Here is a 5861-nt window from a genome sequence, read left to right on the forward strand (position 1 = left end):
GCATGCAGATCAGTTCGGTAAAGGATGGAAGACATATCTCAACGAATTTATGTTTTACCATTATCAGTTGACCAATAAACAGTACCAAGTAGAGATGACCCCTAGGAAACCATAATTACACGTAAGTTAGTGACTTAACCAGCTAAAAGAGACTCAATGACTATATCCTTCAGAGAATCTATAATCTACAGAATTAGTTCAGGAAAAACTACTAAGAAAATAAGTAATATCAAGAAAAAAAAAACAATAAGGGCTGGAGGTGTGGCTCAGTGGTAGAGTGCTTGCTTGACTTGTGTGAGACCCTAGGTTCAATCCCCAGCACCACAAAAAAAAAAGAAAAAAATAACAAGAGTAAAAATAAAACAATGACAAGAAGTCCTATGTTAGATAATATCAATAAATTGTAACATGTCCAGTCTTTAACAAAAAATTAAGAAACATGCAAAGAGACCTGGAAGTATGCCACATATACAGAAAAATATTCACTTAACAGAAAATGTCCCTGAGGGGTTCAGATGTTGGATATAATAATAATTATTTCAGATCAGTATATAAATGTGGTCACAAATTACTAAAAAAACTATGTTTAAATAATTAAAGGAAAAATATCTCACTAATTATAATATATCAATAAATGTCCTGATACCACTTTAAAAGAACAAAGAAGAAATTCTGGAGTTGGGAATTTCAACAAGCAAAATGAAAGATTTACTACAGGAGTTTTAATAGATATGAACTGGCAGAAGAAAAAAAAATCATCAGTGAACTGGGGGATAGATCAATTGAGTTATCTAGCCTGAGGAACAGAAGAAAAGCCATAAAGAAAAATGAACAAAGCTTCCATGGCATACCATAAAATGTTCCAAAATGTCCATAAAAGTTGGAGGAAGAAAAAGACACAGAAAAGTATTTGAAGAAATAATGGCTGAAAAGTTCTTCAATTTAGTGAGAATCCATTAATCCACAAATCCATGTGGTTAACAAATTCCGACTTGAACAATCTCAAAAGAATCCAAACGATCCATACTTTTATCAGAGTCAAACTTCAAAAGGCAGTGACAGAGGAGAATCTTGAGGGCAGCAAGTGAAAAAGAACTCATTGGAGGCTAGAGAAGAAAAAAGGAAAAGAAGTGGGGGTGTCTGATGAAAATCAAGGGAGATTAGTAGAGGAAAGGGACTAGGTGGAGGAAGAAGAGGAGGAAAATATGTAGAAATATAAAATATGAAGATAACTATAACTTAAAGGGAGAATGAATAAATAATAAAAACCTTCTAGAACAGAAAATTCCAATTATCAGATGACCTCACTGGTGAATTCTATAAAATATTTAAAGAATTAACACCAATCCTGCAAAAAATTGTACTAAAACATTGAAGATAAAGGTACTTCTTAACTCATTCGAGGAGTCCAGAATTACCACTATACTAAAACTGGAAAATAACAAAACCAAAATTAAAGATCAGTGTTGCCTATAAATTTTGAGACAAAAATCCTTTACCAATTATGAGATGCTCTGACAGCAGCAATGACAGAAAATTTATAGCAATAAACACAGCACAAAAGAAAATATCTCAAATCATCAACCTAACTTTACAACTCAAGAAACTAGAAAAAGAATAACTAAACTCAAACCCACTAGATTGAAATAACAAAGACTAAGCCAGATATAATCAAAATAGCTTTTTTTTTAAAAAAATAGAGAACATTAACAAAACCAAAACTTAGTTCTTAGAAAAGATCAACAAAATTGTTAAACCTTTAACTAAATTTACAAAGAAAAAAGAAAAGACTCAAATTAGTAAAATCATTTAAAAATGGAGACATTAATATCAATTCTGCAGAAATGAGCATGATTTTAAGAATGTGCCATGAACAAATGTACACCAAAACATGATAACTTTGATGAAATGGACTAAGCACAAGGAACAAAAAACATGCCATGACTGGCACATGAAGAAATAAAAAAACCTAAATAGGTCTATAGCTCATAATGAGATTGAATTGGCAATCAAAAATTTTGTGATGAATAAAAACCCTTGAAACTAATGGTTTCACTGATGAATTCTACCCAACATTCGTATTTTGTTTTGTTTGCAATACTGGGGATCAAACCCAGGGCCTTGTACATGCTTTACCACTCAGCCACATCCCCATCCCAAACTCTATCAAATATTAAAAAAAAAAGAATTAACAATACCCCTTCTCAAATTCTGCTGAAAAATGTAAGATGAAAGAACATTTCCTAACTCATTTTATGAGGCCAGGATAGCCCTGATACCAAAGCCAGTAAAGACAATGCAAAAATAGAAAGCTATAGCCTAGTATTATTTATGAACAATGATATAAAAGCCTTAGCAAAATATCAGCAAACATAATTCAGCAACATATTCAAAGGTATATGATTCATGACCAAGTGAGATTTATTTCTGAAATTAAAAGATGGTCAACATAAGGAAATCAATCAATGTAATATACCATATTAACAGAATATAGAGAAAATCCTCACATGTTCATCTTAATTAATGCAGAAAAGATATTTGACAAAATCCAATATTTATTCATGATACAAAAAAAAACACTTAACAAACTAAGAATAGAAGGAAATTACCTCAACATAATAAAAATACAAGCAGAAAAATCCACAGTTAACACCATGCCCAATGGTGAAAGATTGAAAATTTTCCTCGAAGATCAGAAATAAAGCAGTGATGCTCACTTTCCACTTCAATTCAACATAGTTACAGGCAGTTCTACTTGGAACACTTAGGCAAGAAACATGAATAAAAGTCATCCACACTGGAAAGAAGTAAAATTAACTCATATTCACAGATGATATGCTTTTAGATGTAGAAGAAATATTTCACAAAAAAACTGTTAGAACTAATAAATGAATTCAGTACAGTAGTGAAAAATAAAATTAGCAAACAAAAATCAGCTACATTTCTATATACTAACAGTGGGAAATACTAAAGGGAAATTAAGAAGAGCATTCTATGTATAATAGCATCAAATATAATAAAATTGGGGTTAACTTAACCAAGGTGAAAGAAATGTACAATGTAAACTTCAAAATACTGCTGAAATTTAAAAAGACAAACCACATGTCACAAATTCTTGATGGTAAAATTTAATATTGTTAAGATGTCAATATTAAAAGCAATCTGCAGGTACAATGCAATCATATTAAAATCACAATAATGTTTTTGCATAAATAAACAAATTCTTAAATTCATATGGAACTACAAAATATCCCAATTAGCCAAAGCAATCTTCAGCAAGAACAAAACTGGAGTCATTACATGCCTTCATTTCAAAATATGTTACAAAGATACAGTATTCCAAACACAATGGTACTGGAAAAAATAAATAAAAAAGAAGAGAGAAAAAAGAAAATAAAAAGAATCACAGAAATAAACACATTCACATACAGTCAACTGATCTTTGACAAGGAAACAAAAACATACAATGGAAAAAAGATGGTCTCTTCAATAAATGATATTGGGAAAACTGAATATCCACATGTAAAAGAGTGAAATTGGACCATTATCTCACACCACCAAAAAAAAAACAAAAAACAAAAAAAAAACAAAATGGATTAAAGGCTTAAAGAACCAAAAACTTAAAACTCCTAGAAAAAATATAGAGAAAAATCTTTGAACTTGGCAATGATTTCCTGGACATACACCAAAGGCACAAGAAGCAAAAACAAGAATAGGTGAGTGGGATTATGTCAAACTAAAAGAGCTTTTGCAAAGCAAAACAACCAAGAAAATTAAAGGGAAACCAATAGAGTTGGAGAAAATATTTGCAAGCCAGAGCTCCTATAACACAACCATGCCTATACGCAAAAAAATACTCTATTAAAAATGGGCAAAGGAATTAAATAGACATTACTCCACAGAATATATACAAATAGTTAATAGACATAAAAAGTGCCCAACATGCATAATAATCAGGGAAATGCAAATCAAAAGATGCTAAGATAATTTTTATTTTAAAAAGATAACAAATGTTGGCAAATATAAGAAGGAACCCTTGTACACTGTTGGTGTGAATTTAAATTAGTGCAGACATTATGGAAAACAGCATGGAGAGTCCATACAACTCAAAACCAGGGCTGAGAGCATAGCTCAGAAATAGAGTGCTTGCCTAGCATGTGTTAGGCATTTTATTTTAATCAGCTGTTTTGCTGTTGTGATGAAAAGATCTGACAAGAACAATTTTAGAGGATGAAAAGTTTACTTGGTGCTTAGTGTTTTATAGGTCTTAGATGGCCAACTCCATTGCTCTGGGCCCAAAGTGAGGCAGGACATCAACTCAGAAGAGTATGATGGATGAAAGCAGCTCAGGACATAACAATCAGGAAGCAGAGACAGCACCCTTTCCACTCATGAGGGATGAAATATAGGCCCCAATGGCACTCCCCCAATGACCCACCTCCTCCAGGCACAACCTACAAGCCTAAATCACCACTCAGTTAATCCTTATCAGGGGATTAACTCACCAATTGGGTTAAGGATCTCATAATCCAATCATTTCACCTCTAATCCTTCTTGCATTCTCTCACATATGAGCTTTTGGGGGACACCTCATTCCCAGTACCACACACACACACACACACAAATATAAAATTAGCAAACTACAGCTACAATATTCTCCAACAATCTCACTTCTAGGTATATCTGTAAAGGAATTGAAAACTGGATCTCCCTCCCACCCCTGCTGCTCCTCCTTTGCCTGTTCCACCTGCCACTGTTGCTGCTTTGGCTGCAGCTTCACCCAGAAGCCAGTTTCCCAGATGTCTCACTGGGGAACCAAAGAGACACTGGCATGACTGACTGATTGACCTCCTGTACCAGAGAAGCTGTGTTCAGCCAAACCAGATAGACTGGGTACCTGAGACCAAGTCTTGGTTATACCTCTTGCTTTCCTCCTTTCTATTCACTGACCACTGGTGAGCCTCACAGCTCTCTTTTGGCTACCCCACAGCCACAGCCCATTCCTAGAGACAAGGAGAAATGAATGAAAGCACTTTGAGTTAAAGACTATTAAGAAAACATGAAGGAAATTCTGGTTCTGCAAGGAATAGAACACAAGTGAAAAGTCAATTTTCTGTGGAAGATGAAGCTCTGAGAAATATTGTTGGAGAGGGAAGGCTGGCAGTAAAGTGGGCTGCCTGGACAGAAACATGAGATATATGCATGAGAGAAATGTGACAAAAAATGAGCTGGATGAAAAAACCTGACAAACTGTAGGCTGAAAATGACACAAGGCCTTCAAGTTGAAATTCTGCTTTGGCAGCAAATCTCTAAGTGGAAACTTATCTAGATGAGGAAGTGGTGACATCAACAGCTTCATAGATCCAGACACCTCATTAACTGAATTACCATAGTGTTTGAAGCAGAGGAAAAAATCCAAAAAAGTTATAGCTTTCAGTGAACATTTAAATCAAGAAGAATAATTTGACCAACCAGGTAGACATCCTCAAGAATGTTACTGAAGAAAAGAGGAGCAGGCAATAGAATTCTATTGAGAAAGGAAAATCAAAGGATTTACAAAGCAGAAGCATGTCCAGTTTGTTGCAATATGAGAGGGATGAACTTCCGTAAAGGGAGGAGTTTATTGAGAAACATGGGTTAGTTATAATCCTCAATGACAACACTTCTAATGGATATGGTGATCACACACCAGTGGTTGGAACCGTTAGTATTGTGTCTCAGGGAACTACCAAAGTCTTGGATTCAGTCGGAGAAGGGCTGCTTTTTTCAAAGGGAAAGCTATGAAAACTTGATGGAGAAAAGGAAAAGCTACTATCATTGCTTAGAAAACTGATGCTGCAGTTTGAGAAGGAGCAAGAGAA

The sequence above is a fragment of the Callospermophilus lateralis genome, chromosome X, assembly GCF_048772815.1.
Source record: "Callospermophilus lateralis isolate mCalLat2 chromosome X, mCalLat2.hap1, whole genome shotgun sequence".
NCBI lineage: Eukaryota > Metazoa > Chordata > Mammalia > Rodentia > Sciuridae > Callospermophilus > Callospermophilus lateralis.